The sequence below is a fragment of the Mixophyes fleayi genome, chromosome 2 (genome assembly GCF_038048845.1).
Source record: "Mixophyes fleayi isolate aMixFle1 chromosome 2, aMixFle1.hap1, whole genome shotgun sequence".
NCBI classification, from domain to species: domain Eukaryota; kingdom Metazoa; phylum Chordata; class Amphibia; order Anura; family Limnodynastidae; genus Mixophyes; species Mixophyes fleayi.
In genome coordinates, this window is record NC_134403.1 from 192,760,027 (window position 1) to 192,779,382 (window position 19,356).

General features: G+C 41.7%; 1 protein-coding gene across 2 annotated transcripts in view; it reads right to left on the bottom strand.

Moving 5' to 3' along the window:
- The window catches only part of PTP4A2 (protein tyrosine phosphatase 4A2), a 62,936-nt gene that overhangs the window by 16,710 nt on the left and 26,870 nt on the right, over positions 1 to 19,356 (bottom strand). The window contains exon 1 of one of the 2 annotated variants that reach the window (XM_075195194.1): positions 14,304 to 14,422. The exons of the other annotated variant lie outside the window; for it this stretch is intronic. The gene's annotated coding sequence lies outside the window, so the exon portion shown is untranslated. Of the gene's footprint in view, positions 1 to 14,303; positions 14,423 to 19,356 lie in introns of those variants that run through there. 2 annotated transcript variants of the gene reach the window in all.

The window sequence follows — 19,356 nt, forward strand, 5'->3', positions numbered from 1 at the left end:
ATCATCTGTATCTCTAAAATAGCAGTTTAATATTTCATCATCACCATTTATTTATATAGCGCCACTGATTCCACAGAGCTGTAGAGAGAACTCATTCACATCAGTCCCCATTGGAGCTTACAATCTAAATTCCCTAACACACACACACAGAGCGACTATGGTCAATTTGATAGCAGCCAATTAACCTACCAGTATGTTTTTTTTTGGAGTGTGGGAGGAAACCGGAGAACCCGGAGCAAACCCACGCAAACACGGGGAAAGCATACACTCCACACAGATAAGGCCATGGTCGGGAATTGAATTCATGATCCCAGCGCTGTGAGGCAGAAGTGCTAACCACTTTGCCACCGTGTGTTCAAGCAGCAAGGGGACAGTGAACGTACTGTGCTGGAGGATGCCAATATACACTTAATGGTAGCTTGTGTATTTGCAGCCCTTTAAAATAAACTTTCACATTTAGTACAATAGTTTGCTCCTGTTTATATGAACGAACATTGCAGTCATTTAAACTCAATTACTCCCCTTCTGCTTGCTTGAGGAGGATACCAAATTTACTATACCCAAGCCCAATGACCCTTTCACCTATGGTAAACCCAGCTGAGTCACTAGACACCAGGTTATCTGCTTAACATTCTAGCTTGTTACCCAAAATGCACAATAATCTTCAATATCAATCTGTCTATTTGAAGAGGAAATAACCGGGTGTTCACAGTTTCCTGTATTTAAAACAGCTCCTCATGGTTTACCAAGAATGTTGGTCATAGCTACGAATACAACTCATAGCATGCTGCCAGTGTAGAACGTTCAGCAGGAATATCCAAAGCTTGGGTCAACAACTGTGGTGGTTGAAAGTATTTTTCCACACGTCAGACAAGATTGCACTGAAACAAACATCAGCATACCAGTGAATGGCTCTGCATTTGTGTGTGACTAAATATTACAACTATTAATAAACAAATAAACAAACAAGTTTTCCAACAATGTTTCTATGTACTGGCTGGTAAACAGATAGCAGCACAATTAAAGATCCATGCTGAAGAAAAATGTTTCGCTTATTAAAAATAAATTCCTTATCAAAAAAAAATTAAAAGCATAACCCATTCCACGCATCCCTGATTTCATGGCATCTTGCGGAAACCGTGGACTCTGAGGAGCCCCTCAATGTTAAGTCTCACACTCTCACCACAATATGTCGCATTATTTACTGACAATAAACGTTAAGGGGTTGAACACCCCCCAAAAGCCTTCCACGCTAATGGCTGCACTTAAAAAGACACGAGCAGAAGTAGTCTTCCTGCAGGAAACCCATCTTACTGAATCGCACACAACGTTTCAGGGGAAACTCTTTTCTCAAACCTTTTTTGCTTCAGCTGCATCTAAACACAGAGGGGTAGCAATTCTTGTACGACCATCAGTACCTCTTAAGGTACGACGCTCAATAGCAGATTCCGAGGGTCGATTTCTCATGTTAGTGGGCACACTGGGCCAGCTTCCGGTTACATTGATTTGTTGCTATGCTCCAAACCAAGGCCAGATCCCATTCCTACAAAAGCTATTTAGCCTTATTAACAAACAAGCGGAGGGCTACCTGTTGATGGGAGGTGATTTCAATGCGATACTGGATCCCAACTTAGATAAATCCCCAACTGTCACAACATCTGCACAAACACCAATGCACCCCACACAACTTTCTAAACAATTTGCTCTCTTACTTAAAGAACATTCTTTGTTGGATGCATGGAGGGTCATCAATGGTACGGACAGGGGGTACACGTTTTACTCTCACCCTCATAATGTATATACCCGTATAGACCATTTTCTCATAGACTCACAGTTAGCAACCAAACTCTATAAAGCTGAGGTTCATCCGTTTACCTGGACAGATCATATGGGGGTATCACTTGAATTACAAGTAGCAAATCTCCCTAAGCGAAGCTTAACATGGAGGCTGGATGACACTCTTTTACTCAACCCTAAGACATGCTTGGAGCTAACGGAGGCACTTAATGATTACTTTGCTCTGAATGAGTCCCCTGATCTATCCCCATCCATAGTCTGGGAGGTGCATAAAGTCACAATCCGCGGGCAACTCATCAGCATCGCCTCTGCTCGGCATAGAGAGGAAAAAGAACTGATAGCCACTCTAGAGACTAGTCTTATCTCCCTTCTCGCTCAGCACCAGGGTTCCTTGGACCCATCGCACCTGTGGGAGCTGACAGCGGTGAGGGGCCAGCTCAACGCGGTCCTATCCGAAAAAACAGCCCGCAGTCTTAAATGGACCCAGCAGTTTTTCTACGAAAAAAGTGATAAAGCGGATTCTCTACTGGCTAGGAGGTTGCGGCAGAAACACACGCGTAACACGATTACATCAATTAAAAACTCAGGGTGTAGCGACATACAATCAGAGTCAGATCGTGAAGGAATTCCAGACGTACTATTTGTCGCTATATAATTAAGATGCCTCATCTCCACCCCCTCTTGATTTAGAAGACAGAATAAATGCGTACTTACGCTCTTGCCAACTTTCGCGACTCTCTGAAGCAGAGATTGAATTCCTTAATTTAGATAGAACGGAGGAGGAAACCATTATTGCCTTACGCGGCATGAAAGGGTCTTCTGCTCCGGGCCCAGATGGCTTCCCAGCCAAATATTATAAAAAATTTGCAGGTGCCCTTAGCCCTAAACTCACCACATGGTTTAATGTCATCCTCAATGGAACCTCCTTTGACCCGGCAACGACCCGATCCCGGATATCAGTAATCCCAAAAGAGGGCAAGGACCCCTCCCCTCTGCAGCAGCCATCGTCCCATATCACTTCTAAACGTTGACCTTAAGATATATGCTAAAATTCTCGCGAATAGGGTTAATTCTGTGCTCCCCAAGCTTATACACCCAGATCAAGGTCGGGTTTGTTCCGGGTAGACAGGCTGCGGACAATACAAGGCGGATCATAGATCTTATTCAAAATATTAATGACAACAAACAACCCTCTCTCCTCATGTCAGTCGACGCGCAGAAGGCATTTGACCGCGTTGGCTGGCCCTTCATGATGCAGGCTTTGGCTGCGCATGGCTTCCAAGACCGCTTCCTCAAAGGGGTGTCAGACCTGTACCATAACCCATCGACCTCTGTCCAGGTGAACGGAGGCTCCTCTCCATCTTTTGTTATCTGAAACGGAACACGACAAGGATGTCCTCTATCTTCTATTTGCCTTGGTGATAGAACCCTTAGCTACGAGAATCCGTATAAATCCTAATATAATGGGGATACAACTACCTTCCAGTATCCATAAGATAGCCCTCTATGCGGACGACATTCTCCTCACCCTAACTAACCCTTTAACCTCTCTCCCCAACCTATTTCAAGAGCTTGAAATCTTTTCCACAATATCAAACTTTAAGATAAACACAAACAAAACAGATATCCTCGATCTCCATATTCCTCCTAAGTTAAAGCAACTCCTAGAACTAAATTTCCCATTTCACTGGAATTCCGAACACATAAGATACTTGGGCATAGCCCTCACCAGAAAAGTGGAAAATATCTACCAAGCTAATTACCCTCCCCTCATAGCCTGTATAAAAAAAGATCTAAAAGCATGGGATAAACTCATGATATCCTGGGTGGGAAGGATAACGTCTGTGAAAATGAACTTACTCCCAAGGTTATTATACCTTTTCCACACTCTCCCTATCAGGGTCCCCCCCTCTATCCTAAAAATGCTACAAATAATAATGCGGTTTATATGGTCGAACAAGAGATCCAGGATATCTGCTCGCATTCTACAGCGCTCTCCCGCGGCGGGTGGTCTTGGCATCCCTAATATCCGCAATTACTATTACGCTGCGAGGCTGGCTCAGTGTGTACAATGGCATTCTCCCCCTGGAACTAGGATATGGGTGGACATAGAGTCGGACATACTGGGTGGCTCACCGATTTGCTCTATACTATGGCTACCAATCACACAGCGCCCGGTCTCTGTCCGAGCCCATCCAGTGTTGGCCCTATCTCTATCAATTTGGTCTAGATGCAACCACTTAGCTTCCCTCTCTCCTACTCCCTCGATTCTAGTACCCTTATGGTCTAATTCAGCCTTTACGCCCGGTCTGTCTCGCTCTATGTATTCGGATTGGGCGGGTAGAGGCAGGCTGCTGTTACTCAACCATATAACCAGAACAGAAATATTTCCACAATTCTCAGAGTTGGTGGAACAGTGTGGCTTTGTTCCGAGGCAGTTCCATCAGTATCTTCAGATTAGGCACTACCACCAAACAGTCAAAGCTCAACTCTCTTCCAGACCATCCACCACATTTGAGAATCTATGTCTTTCGGGCCCAACCTCCAAAGGACTCATTTCTATTCTATATAATACTTTACGTCCTACCACTCCGCCTGTTAAGGATCGCTTTCAGACGCAGTGGGAGGATGACCTGGTGACTGTACTGGATGAGGAAGAATGGTCAGATGTATTTGATGGTACGGCTCACTGTTCTATAAATGTTCGCATTAAAGAAAATGCTAACAAATTGTTGCACAGATGGTATTATGTCCCCTCGAGATTACAAAATATATATCCACAGACCAGCGCTGATTGTTGGAGAAACTGTGGTCAGACGGGAACATTCATGCATATATGGTGGGACTGTCCTGGGATCCGCCCATACTGGGCAGCAGTTGTTGCTCTAGCCTCAACAATCCTAAATGCTCACGTACCACCTGACTCAAAGCACATCTTACTGCCACTACCCATTCCAGACCTCACTAAATCTGCTCACAAACTCTTTAGGCACATCATAAGTGCTGCCACATGTCAAATAGCGGCCTCTTGGAAAAGCTCCACACCACCAACACTCCAGATGGTCTGCAGTCGGATCTGGCACACTTACCAGATGGAACACATTACTAGTGTGCTGAGGGGCTCCTCCGTCTTCTTCTACAAAATTTGGACCCCATGGGCCATATATCACAATCAATCTCCACTCCAGTTCTAGTGGAATCTAGACATGGAAAGATATTCCTAAGCAAGCATACTTGTTCTCCTACTGGATGTGTGAATCATTTACTCCCCCCCCCATCCTTCCCTTTGGTCCCTGTATACCCCCCCCCCCCCCCCCCTTTATACCCTTCAAACTTGAAAAGTTAAAATAACATCTTTGCAGTATTAGATAGATAAATGTACATTTATCTCCCAAGTGCGAGAGAACCTGTTGTATGTAAACACGTGTTATCTATTTCTGTTTAACCTCTCGAGATTTTGTAATGCATTTTCTATGGGAAAAGAGGTTTCTAATAAAAAGTTATAAAAAAACAAACAAAAAAAAACCATAACTATAGCATCAAAAATATTCACATATACAAAAAGAAACCGTGGATCTGTTACTTCTTATACAAACAAACCCTCTACTAGTGAAGCAAAATATTTAGGAAACCGTTAAGAAAACATCCATGCCCAATTAAACTCATCAATGCCAATATGGCAGGTTTATTGATGTACCATATACTAATATGTTCAGCTCCATGTTTTTAGTTTTTTCCTTCAGAAAAAAAAAAAAAAGTGATAGATTACCAATGTATACAACATCTAATCTCTCTGCACTGTGGAACAAGTGTTCTGTTTGTACAGTGCCTGTGCTCTTTCGTGCTAAATGCTGCACGGCATACTTGAGATACGCGTTTCTGTGTTGTGAGAGAGAACAGACGTTCTTGTAACGGACATTTCAGGAAGAGGGTGTCTACCTCACAGAAAGCAGCAGCCAATATTCTGTGTTCCGTATGTCAACCAATAACTACTTCTGAGAATCTTTCCATCACATAACCACCCCTTAAAATAGATATCACTGTTTCTTTTCCGAGAAAGGCTGTCATTGCTACACTACATAGCAGCCCAGTAATAAACATATTCAACCAACAGAGGTATGCTAGAAGAGACAAGGTTTAACAGAGCTCAAGAGCCATTAAATATTTAAGATTCTATGTACTATAGTTTGCTATAAATTAACACAAGTTACAATAATAATGGAATAAACGGTTTGGAAACATTTGATACAATATATGTAGGCAGCAAATCAAATCTACATGAAAGGAATAGATCACTTGTTCACAACCTTTTAGTATTATGTTATATGAACACATACATGTCATGTCTTGTGATAAACAGTATTTAAGTGGGGGGGGGGGGGGGGGGAGAGTACACATTTCAACCCTATATTTTAGATTTCTATTGCATCTTTCAAAACCATACAACCTAAATTCTTTTAGCATCCAGCTTAGCAATGGGGTACAAATGCATTCAAATTCACTAGCTGAGAATTACTAGAATATGAAAGATAGATATATACATACACACATACCTACACACTCATATTCTTGATTAAAGACTAGTTCAAAACCTACATGAAAACTATTTTTAATATTGACAATGAACATACCTGAGAAACCTTTACACAGGATAGTTCCAATAGAAATAAACACAAGTTAAAAATGGGCATAAATAAAATACTCAACTAACCAGATACATTGTCTACCGAGAACAAATAATGTTTGGGTGCAGCATAAACATTGTGCCTGTACAGCTGGCCAGAACCATAAGGCTCCATTTGGATCAGCCAACTAACATTGGTGAAGATTTAACTCCTTGCTCTATATATTCTCATTTGTTCTCATGACTGATAGAGAAAATGACTTTCAGAAACAGAGGTGCATTGTCCTATATAATCTGCTAACCCATTTACTTACATAACCACAAAAGTCACTTGAAAATGGTTACTGTGTTCTGAGAAGCCTGGCAACATTAACGTGAAAAGGTTCCCCTGCCTAACAAGGACGTTCAGCTGCTTCAAAAAGGGCAAGAGGGGAAGGGAGAGAAATTTGAGAAGTCGCTCAGTGAAAGAACTTGAAGAGCCAGAGTAGCTTTCAGGGTGTGTGGCAGTCATTTTCACCTTCCTGCTGCATATAAGATGCATCCTGTAATTTGTCCCTGTGTGTGTGTTGCTCTGACCCCTGAATATCAGCTAAAACACTCTATCGCCTTGTAATCTCAGATCAGCTGCTTTGCAAGTATGTCCCATGTGTGGAACAAAGAAAATGGATTCAATGCACAGACTTCGATTAGAGGTGGAAAATATTAGCTCAGTCAGACATTTCAAGAGCGCTTAAGACAAGTCTATTACATGAGAGAATCTAGAGTCAAGATGTTGTATGTTTCAGAGACGACTGCAAATTAGGTGAGCAGTACATACAAGATATTTTGAGTAGTTGTGGAAATATTGTGGAGGCTTATAATTTTTGCCATGACACATAGCTGAAAATGCATTTACAGGAGCATCCTATTGTTTACATGTAAGCAGGATTATATCAGTGGGTGGATAGGCAATGAGTGGAAACTGAGTAAATAGTTTTTGCATATAAAATGATCAGTCTCTTGGGAAAGAACAATGTCCAAAGCATTTAGCAAACATTAACTGGACTGCTCCAATGGAAGTATAGGAGACAGGAAGTAAAAATTGAACAGTACAATGCAATCACAGTGTTCATTGAAAGGATCATCGGATCTCAAAATGGATTACATGTACTTTGTATCAGTAAGTCTGAAATGTCGCACCCCATGAATACTAGAGGGTAGTACACTGGTGAAAAGAAATTACCCAACATGATGATTATTTAATGACAAATACAAACATAGTTACAGTTTAGCAGGAGATCACCATGATTATGGCATTTGCAGAAGTTAGGAAAAGAATATAAAAATGTTGTCATGATTGCTCACAAAGATTTGAGTACCTGTGAAGTGTGTGTGATTGATATATATATATATATATATATTATATATCTCCCACACACATGCCTTCGCACACCATTTATATTCTATTTAATGGAATTATAAAAAACTCCAATATTTTTTCAAGTGTAAATCCAATTAGCATACTGACAACTACTACAGGTGCGATTTCTGTAATAATTTTGCAAACGACTGAAAGTCCGGATGGGCATGCAGATTTGTGTGTACACACGTACACAATTTACCTTCAGATCTGTGCTCTTCATCTCTCATAACCATCTGCTGAAAAGATTGTGACACTGCACACTCTGTAGAGATCTGTCTACACTGCTGGTCATGAGTGCATACACACTTCCACATTTGCCAAACATCGCTCCATCGTTTGTTGTGATTTTTAGCAAGTTTATAAAATCCAACGATACGATGTGCTTTGGTATCATACGATCATGTTTTATCATAAAAACATGATTGTGGGAGAACACTAATGTGATATCGGACCCAACAGTTGCTTATTGTGTGATTGGTACGATAGTTGGTTGAAAAGACTTCCTACAGAGCATCAGCTCTTGAACCAAATCTTGGTGGCACAAAAGGGTGACTAAGACTGTGTGAGGTTTCATTTGGGGAGTTGTAGGCATTTTTAGACAGACCAGGTGGTTTTGTCTTTATTAACCCCTTACACACACACCCCCCCCCCCCCCCCCCAGTTGAGGCTTGTGACTCACATAGCAGGCAAAGTCAGATACTGAACTGAGGTATACAAACAAGAAAAACTGATACTATATCCTTTACTTTCAGTTTGTTGCTAAAAGTCCAGCTTCAATTCTTTTTTTAAACGCTTGTTTACCCTCACAATATGCAATATGATCATCTGAAAGCCTTCATCAAAAAGACCTTTATGAACTGCTTAATTTACTCTGAACCGTGAAGTGTCCATGCAAACAGTTGGTTCAAATAGGCTTGATCTGTAATGGGGTTACTTTAGGTGACCTTATTAATGTTTATGTTGATCACGACTGAAAACTTGATTCAAGTATTATGTAGTAGATAACTGAACATGGAAATTTGAGTGATGAACAACAAGTCCCATTACAAAAGCCAGGGCTGATAAATAAAGGAAAAATACTGCATCAATATCGGCAGGAAAAATATTTATTTTCAATAATCAGGTAAAGTTTGCTCATTTCTGTGGGGGAGATTCAATTGCCAGAGATGTGGCACTCATTGCTGACAATTACGGTAAAAACCTCTGCTCATTTTCCCCTCGCACCTCTATGGGGTGCCAGGAAAGATGAGCGGAGATTTCTGTCAAATCTTCGCCGTTAAGTGTCTCATGGATGTTTCAGAGAACTAATTGAATCCCCCCTTATATCAATATATTTTGCTACACATGGCCTGCTTCTGAAATTGGATCCAACAGGAGGCATTCATACTAATAAAAAGTACATTGTTTTTGGTTTGTTGTGCTTAATTACAAAGTTAATTCAATTTAGTCATATCACAATCCTGAATGTACATTGCTGTGGAATGGGCCAACGCTTTATAAAGATATAATTAGATCTGCTACATTATGAAGAAAGAGTTTAATATACACATAAATAAATAATTATTTACTACTATAAGGCTGGTAGCAACTGCCATTAGGAAAACACCAGCGACACTGCTCTGTCAGGGAGAGGTGGGTGATTGGAGAACACTGGGCAACACTTTTCTCTCCCACTCCATGAAAAGCACTTTGACTCCCCCCCCCCCCCCCTCCCCCTGATCTCTTACTACCCTCAACTTCCCCTCCACTACTTTTCTCCTTCATACTTCTCCCTCCCCTTTTTTCTCGTTTTCTTTGCATACCTACCCCTTTCATTTGTTCCTCCTCCACAAAGTTATTTGCCCGTTTATTTGGCTATAAGCACTACCTAACATTGCCAGGCCTATAGCCAACATTACAATTAGAGATGTTAGACACTTGACACTTTCTCATACAAGGATAAAAGGGAAGGAGACATGTAAACAGTTATACAATATAATATTCCAACTCAGGGTTATGAATCCTCAGAAATATGCCCACAGGCACAGAGTGCTTGACCGATTGAGTACACTTTCTAATTCTCTTTAGGCGTCTCTCTAGAAGGATATCTACAAAATCACGGATCAGTCTCTTATCTCTTCTTCCCCTGGGATATTCACTTCCACATTCTTCTCAACCTTTTCTGTCTGCAGTTTGACATTCTGGGAGTCGGCCAACATACCAGCTTTCCGTCGGTACCAAGACAGATCTAAGATCCCACTTTCAAAAGTATGGGAAGACCCACAATGGAGATACATACTTTACTGGGATATTTACATTAAAGATCTGTAATGATGACAAATGTTTATGCCCGATACACACAACATGAGGCATTCTTCCACAACTTAAAGATGGCTCTGGACCTCATGCTGGAGGACCATAATCTTAGGTGGTCAAATTATCATTCAGATGAACCTATTACTTGATAAACAGCCTACTGACTGATGTCCATGTAAACTCCTAACTTTGTAATATTCATTCTTAAAGATTATCAACTAATTGACAGACTGAGACTTCTGAACACAGAACATTTTAAGTCACTCCTCATTACGCATTTGGTTGCATCGATCACTAATTTCTAAATACTCAAAGACTGTCTCCGAAACACCACACTCTTTCCAATTACTTGGCCCTACAAGAAATATTTAAAAAGATGGAGCACAGAGCACTCCCGGGGACCAGAGATTCAATGCGTCTTTTCTGCATAATCCTTCTATTTTCCGGGAAGTTTAGAAAATGCTAAGGCATTTACAAGCAGATACAGAAGTAGCATTCTTGACAGTACAGAAGGCAGTCTGAGGTATCTTTATAAAGGCGGCTCTTGACGGAATAGAAAAACTGGGGAAAATTCAGACCCTCAGAACTCAGATGCCGTGGAAGGCTTGCACAGAATCACCTCTAAATTCAATTCAGGAATTCACAGTGCTTAGGAGTTGACCAACCCTTCTTTTGAAAAGGCCATCATCTTCATTTATATAGCAATTCTGCCTCACAGCGCTGTGGTCATGAGTTCAATGACCAGGGCCTTATCTTTGTAGAGTTTGCATGTTTTCCCTATGTTTGTGTGGGTTTTCCAGTTGCTCCAGTTTCCTCCCACACTCCAAAAACATACTGGTAGGTGAATTGTCTGCTATTAAACAGACCCTAGTCGATCTGTGCGTGTACGAATGTTAGGGAATTTAGACTGTAAACTCCAATGGGGCAGGGACTGATGTGAGATAGTTCTCTGTACAGCGTTGCGGGACGTCCACTCTTCCCTTTATCGTCTAAAACAAGGCTAGTGTGTATGCAGTCCATGGACCGAGCGATCGGAACATCGATCGCATGTAAAATCGATCGGCATAAAAAGTTGGTGGAAAATTCTGTAGTGTGTACCTAGCTTTACTATGTCTTGTTCTAAAGCAAACAATTGAACAAATATACACAGTGCTACTATGAAGTTACTATGTGTCAATGTTTGTCTACTTTTAAAGCTGTTGCATAAACAGCACAAAAACAATTCTAAGTTGACCACCTGATAAAAGATTTTTACATATGCATGCACGGAGTTATAAAATAAAAAAAGTGGATGTAACTTTCACCACAACAGCATTTACAACATTTTTTTTCCTACACTGCAAAAATATTACCCAAAATACTTAGCAGGAATGACCTTCACCAAAAGGAAGTAGCATTTCCGAAGCATATTACAATAACACTAAATTTCACACTGATAAAGTAAGCTACAAAAAGTGCTTCCTGAGCATTGTGTTAACTACCATAAGGCTCTTTATAATCTGTCCAATCAAATGAGATATTGAAGGAGGTTAAGTAAGGCTGAGATCCAACACTTTGGAACAAAGTCTAGCAGTAATAACATGAACGTAATCTGTACTCCCCAAACATGAAATAAACGTGAAGATAAATACAAATTGACAATTGTCAGAACTTGGGGGGGAAAAAAAAATAATAAAACATCATACTGCTATGAAAGATGGGAAGTTTGTTATTACATTCTATGGTCAGACAGCTAATTGTTATTGTCTCAATAAAAAGTAAATTTTCTAAGAATTATATTAATCTAGGTCTTGTCAATAAATCAAATATCAACATTTAATGGGTTCAAAACCTGAAAAGTTTAAAATAAATTGCAGAAGATAAGTAGCTATGTCTGGTTAAAGACAAGGAATTCCATGTGTAACTCAAACAAACATTCTGATTTAGCCTTTACATTTTTCCTTCAATAAGATGTGTCCTGATTTTATAAACAAAGTATGTGCTTCTTTGACAGTTTCTGTATAGCATGATAGGGTGACTAAGACAGAGCATTCAAAAACTATAGAGACATTGCATTAACAAAGCAAAGGAAAGATGACACTGTTATTGTGTCACTCTCAGTCAATTCAGAAGGTCAACTTGTTCTCAGGTACAATCTGAGTCACCTAAAGTAGGACAAATCCTGCTTCCTGGGGGTGGGGAGGGAAAAGCTGTGCTCACGGCTGGACGAAAGCTGTAGTTGTTCAATTTGCCATATTAAAGACAAATATAGCTTGACGGTCAACTGATACAAAGTTGATTTAGCTTTATAATGTAATATCTGTATAAGGAATCAGTCTGCCAGCAGTTCTGCTAAGGACAATGAACACATTGCTTTTCTGTGCATCAGAGGCACTCCTGTACATCCAGTTACTGTAACTAGACAATGACAGTATTGGCCCCAGAGCAAGAAATACACAAGCCACCAACTCAAGCATCATCTAGAGTTCAGACAACACTCACATGACAACTACATGTCACAACATAACCTGCTATGGAGTTGTACAAGAAATATACCTCAGTATACTATAGTCTTCTGCTAAAACCCAGGATCATCAATAACCTACAGCAGACAAAGCCCTCACAGAGTGCATTCCCACTATTGAAATGTGCTCCAGCTAAAGACTCACCTTAACTATATCAGTCTACAAATGAAAAAGCATGATACCCCAGAGTCACCCAAGACAAAGACTTCATTTGTGTAAAAAAATAAAATAGGGAAAAATTACATAAGTATTTGTCATAAACAAGAAAAAACAAATTTACGTGCAAAAAACATGTCTAAATGTTTCAACAATGTCAAGCCATAACTACAATGGTCTCACAATTTGGATAAATGTACCCCGTTATGTTTTTTAATACAGTGCCTACATATTACACACTGCTTTAGAGAGTAGAGTATTTCACAGCAGTCCCTGCCCAATGGAGCTTACAACCTATGTTCCCTACTACCCAAACACACAGGTTAATCTTACCAGAAGCAAATTATCCTACCAGTATGTATTTGGATTGTGGGTGGAAAATGGAGCACACAAACTCCAGATATGGCCCTGGTTGGAACCGAACCCATGACTGCAGTGTAAGGCAGCAATGCTAACCACTGTGCACACTTATTTGTTAGTTTACCTTTAAAGTGTACCTAAAGAAATATCAAAAGGTTTTAAATGTAAAACGGTGGCGTAGTGGTTAGCACATCTGCCTTACAGCACTGGGGTCAGGAGTTCAATTCCCAACCATGGCCTTATCTGTGAAGAGTTTGTATGTTCTCTCCGTGTTTGCGTGGGTTTCCTTCGGGTGCTCCGGTTTCCTCCCACACTCCAAAAACATACTGGTAGATTAATTGGCTGCTAACAAATTGACCTGTGTGTGTGTTAGGGAATTTAGACTGTAAGCTCCAATGGGGCAGGGACTGATGTGAGTGAGGTCTGTACAGCGTTGCAGAATTAGTGGCGCTATATAAATAAATGATGATGATGATGATTATATTAAGCATGTAGCATTAACAGGGTCAGGTTGAGGTCCCTCAATGTCAGAACAGCTGCTTACTCAGAAAGTGCTCACTGCACATGTGCTTCACTGACTTATCTCTTCGACCAGTTACAACCTTTATACAGTTTAAAAAAAAACAACATTACCATTGAATTCACTCTGAATACAATAGATACAGTACACATTTTGACACAACGCATTTTGAGAAGGATCAAGCCCCCAGTATAAGAAGCACTTCTCACACATTTATAGGCAAGAGACTTAAATACATGTGGTCACTGGGCACAAATATAGCTGCAAACACCGAGCATTTCATGACACATTGAAAATTGGAGTTTATCAGCGCTAATCTATAATTCAGCACTACAAGAGAACAGTGTGGCAAGAGACATGGGGCCAAGACAGGATCAGCTGGGAGTTGTGCAAGCTGCTGAGCAGGGATTGAGGAGCGGCTGTGACAGGTGCTTAGGCTGGAGAGAAAGACACCCCTCAATGGGCGTCATGATGGATCTCATACCCCGGGCGTGTCTAGTGTCGGGGCCCCAGTCTCCCCCACATGATGCCGGCTATCACCCGTGCGGTCACTGGGCCCCACTGCCCGGACTCCCAGCTTATCTAACAGCAGCAAGAACAGAGTGGACTGGATTCCCTCCTTAGGGCTCCGGCCCCGATACTCACAGGCGAGCTGTTCATTGAAGTCCGGCTGTCAGGGTAGAGGCCGCTGTACGCTCCAATCTCCCCTATTCGCTTCTGACGGTTCCGGCCGCTATGACACCTCTGACACAACGCAGCGCCCGACCCCGCCCATTCAGCGGCACAGCCAATCGGAAGACGGGAACAAGGGGCGTCCCAGCGCTTCCCGATTGGTTAAGCTCTGAAGAGACAGCACAGGATGTGTCTCCGCCTTCCGTTTATAGCCAATAGGCAGCGTTTAATGACCTGTGCAGGCTGGACGCGAGACAGGAGTGGGCGGTACCTGTCAGGAGACGAAGAAGTCGCGCTACAGCTAATCCTCTAGAGCCGCAACAACTCGCGAGTCGGCAAGGAAAGCGCGAGTGCAAAGCGCGAAGGGGAGAGCCAATCAAAAAGCAGAAGGTGACGATACCAGGGTAATGACGTTCCCTGTGCTAGCCACGTGATCTAGTTATCGCTGTCATCTGTTCAGGGCTGTGACGTAATTTCCGACATTATCTCAATGACTCCGTTGTGGTAGTACTTTCCGTCTCTTCTTACTCACGTGTTTCATACTGGAACTTGTGTCATACAGTGACCCTGGCAGTGCCGGGAGGCCTTCATGCTTGAAATAGATGAACCGATTTTCAAAATGTGTAATCGGAGAACAGACCGCGTTCCAGGCAATGTCCTGTTATGAGTATGGCTTAAGCGGGATCATTAGGAAAAAATACATAAGGTCATGATCCTAAAAAATAAGTTGCTTTAGGCAATATGGTTTGCAGCAAATCATTGTGTGTAAGCAAAGTAGTGGAGAGTGCAGAGTGTTTCAAATTCAGACCTCAGAGATCCCTACCAGTGCAGGTATTCCGAATCCCCTTGCTGGAGCTAATGTGTATTCATCACTGACAGATTGTAAGAGATCATTGTCTTTCCTCCCCCTCATATTTCCTCCCCCTCTGACCTCTCTATCACTGTCTGCTCCTCCTCTATCTCCCCTGTCCCCCAACTTCACTGCCTCGGTGTCATCCTCGACTCCTCTCTCTCCTTTTCCCCTCACATTCTCTCTCTTGCTAAATCCTGCCGCTTCCAGCTGCATAACATTGCACGCATTCGGCCCTTCCTCTCCCAAGATGCCACCAAATGTCTTATCCACTCTCTGATCATCTCCCGCTTGGACTACTGCAACCTTCTCCTCACTGGCCTCCCCCACTCTCATCTCGCTCCCCTTCGTTCTGTCCTTAACGCAGCCGCTAGGCTTATCTTCCTTTCTCGCCGCTCCTCTTCTGTCTCCCCCCTCTACCTAGCCCTTCACTGGCTCCCCTTCCCCTACAGAATCCTGTTCAAGCTCCTCACTCTCACATACAAGGCCCTCGCCAACTCCACTGCTCCCTACATCTCCAACCTCATCTCTATTCACGCTCCATCCCACCCTCTCCGATCTGCCAATGACCGTCGCCTCTCCTCCCCTCTGATCACCTCCTCCCATGCGCGTGTCCAAGACTTCTCCCGCGCTGCCCCCCTCCACTGGAACAAGCTCCCTCCCTCCATCAGAACATCCCCTAATCTGTCCAGTTTCAAACGGGCTCTAAAAACCCACCTCTTTCTCAAAGCCTTCCAGTCTCCCACTTAACTTCCTACCTTTTTCTGCCTCTCCCCCCTCTTCCCCCTCCCCTGACTCTGCCCCCGTTCCCCCTTCTCTCCCTCTCATCCCTGTGTCTCTCTGTCTGTCTACCCCTTCCCTTAGATTGTACGCTCCCTTGAGCAGGGCCATCTCTCCTCCGGTTTCCTACACTTCTAACTCTGCTCTCCAGCTACCTTTCCCCCCACCGCCCTGGGGGTCTCCCCGTCATCCGCGCCCTTCCTCTTGGGCTCCAGCGCTTGCTGGTCTTCCCTCCCCCTCTCTCTAGCTGTGCTTTGAGCTTACTGAGTTACTGTGCTTACTGTTTACTGTACCGTGCCGTCCCACCTTGTATTGTACTTGTTTGTCCCTGTACGGCGCTACGGACACCTAGTGGCGCCCTATAAATAAAAATTAATAATAAAATAATAATAATCTCCATGTTGTATTAATTATATCACTTGTGACCTGGAAACCTGCACTGTTAAGCAGGATACACATTACAGAAAATTACTGCAAATACGATTTTTGTAAAGATTTTATAAATCCATGTCAAACGATACAATGCGGTTTGGTGTGATAAAACATGATTGTTGAAGTGTATGTACTAATGCAATATCTGACCAACCGGTCGTTTATCGCGTGATCTGCACACTAGGTTGAAAAACGTGTATTGTGTTCCCAGCATTAAGGAACTCTGAGGACTGGACTTGGGAAATCCTGGCTTAGTATATTTTGATGTATGCCTCTGAGACCTGCTTTTGACACCTTTGTTATTCAGTGTTTCCCAGTCAAGTATTGCCCAGCCCTAAAAAAATTGAGACATTTATTTGACTAGAAAGGACCATATTTAAGTGTTTCGCCAATTTTTGTTTATATTCTTTATGGAAAATACCTAAAAGCACTACTTTAATGTATATTATTGTTATTATTATTATTATCAGTTATTGGGCCTCAGTCTTGTAGTGATGAACTGTTCATACCTCTAACCTTTCCGGGGTTACAGATTACACAAAAGTGTACTTGAGTGTGTAATGGCCATTTCTATGTTTATTTCAGTTTGATTTTAAGAAATCTGCTTTGCATTCATAATTCTGGATGTCAATTTTTCAGAGTTCTATTCAATAAACTTTGTGACTTTTTGTCATTAAACTTCATGTAATAACATTCTGTCTTTGTGTTCATAAGGAAGGTGTTGATTTTTAGAACGCTATATGTGGGCAGGGACATGTTTGATTTACAATAACTGATTAAATCACGTGATATTCAATTTTGGAGTAGCTGAAGACTTCCTAAGGGTGTCAGCTCTTGAACTTGATGTTAGTGATGGCAGAACTTTGTGTTTAATATTGAGTGTGAGATACACTTTAAGGGATTTTAGTCATTTTCAGACAGACCAGGTGGTTTGGTTTTGATTAACCATTTTACACCTACATGTCATGACTGACAGGGTCGGTCTGAACATGACATAGCCCTTTCCAGGGCCATCTCTTCCATTGGGCACAATGAGCAGGTGCCCGGGGGCCCTGCGGGCAAGGGGGCCCATCCGAGGCTGCGCTGAAAAAAATCTTGCAAAAAAAAAAAAGATCCGGCTCCCTCCCTGGCCCCCTCTTCCGTGTTGTGCTCGAAGTGAATGTTGGGCGTGATGTCACGCCCAACATTCACTGCAAGCACAGCACGGAGGAGCGTGAGAACAGAGAGACTCCGCGGAAAAAAAGAAGAGAAGTGGATCGGACTTAAGGTAAGTGAAGAGGGCCCCTATATATATATATGTAAAAAAAGTGAATATATATATTTATATTTAGGGGCCCCGGTGCACTGCATTGCCCGGGGGCCCATAATGTAGTTAAGGTGGCCCTGGCCCTTTCATCTATAAAGTTAGTATCACACATTTCACACGGAGGGAAAAACAAACAATACTGAAGCAGACAAGTTATCCTTTCCTTTGTTAGCCCTTGCTGACCAACCTGAGCCAGGATGTTGTTGGAGAAGGGAGATTATTTACCTGGTGCCTTGTCTTGACAGATAAAAGAAAATTGACATGTAACTGAAATACATGTTTTAATGGGTCTCCACATGGCAGCCAGGGATTTGCCAAAGTTGCCAGATAATATACATACTGGCATCAAGAATGTTCGGTCTCAATATCACAATAATTTCCTTTCATGGACCGAAGGTATCCTTAAAGTACTACCTTCATTTAACTGATTGAAGTCCCAATCAACCATCAAAAATCTACTTCCTTGCATATGCACACAGAAAACTTAACACACACAGACAAGACTAACCTGAAAACTATTAAAGGCTCATTCACATCTATGCACTTTACACACAGTATTAATGCATTATGTAATGATAATTTAATATCCTATTATATTATATATAACACCCTTAAAATAAAAAAAAGTGAAGAACTATGGCTTCATTCACATGTATCATTTTTCAATACACCTTATTAAAGTAATTCTATCGTTTTCAAATAAGCATTGCCCAAGCGATTGTATTGTGTTTCTAACGCACAAAGTGATTTATTTTAGCAGATGCAAAGTTTAACAGTTCAATACATGATTATATTATGATACAGTAGTTCACCCTTGAATACTGTGATCAGAGTAGACTGAGGCTAGTGGGGGTGCAGCTATGATTATATATACTTTCAGTGTTACAGAGTGAACAATAGAGATGACGTGGCTTGTTTTTATAGGTCCAGACTTCAGATGGGTCCAGGGTAAACAGGTCATAGGCTGGTTCAATCTAAGGAATCCAAAGGTGGGGGTAATCTCTCCAGGGGATGAGCTCTGTTCTTCCTGCCAAAACTTCAATTACAATCAGTCCATTAGCATTTTACAGCCAGCATCATATTAAAGGTTTAATCCCTAACAACAATAACTTGAGTATGCAATGTGCTATCTCTTCGCCGAATGAACCTGACAGCTGCTGATGAATAGGGGTTTAATATGATACTAGACATGACACCTTTCCTATAACATGAACCTTAAATAACACTGAAGTGTACATATCATATTATATAAACTAATAATAAACTAAATACTATCTGCTCATAAATTACTGTGTAACGGAACCAATATGAATTATATAAATAACTAAATGTTGTAATGCGAGTGTATACGTGCGTATTTTACCTTGCGATCGCCATATGCCACGTGTAGCATGGCATACTGAGTGCAATCGACCACTAAAACTATTAACCAGTATACTTTCGTTCGTCCAATTATACAACTTCGACAGTTCCACCCTTTGATAGTATAATAAACTATCACCTTAAAGATGTTATATGCAGGATCTCAGTACCACGTTTCATTGCTATGTAATGCAAGTCCCCCTTGGTGTATGACCATGCTGTATGTAGCGCTAAACAAGTTATCATAAGAGAGAATCTTAATCCTCAAAATGATTTCTTCTTTTACTATAGACCGT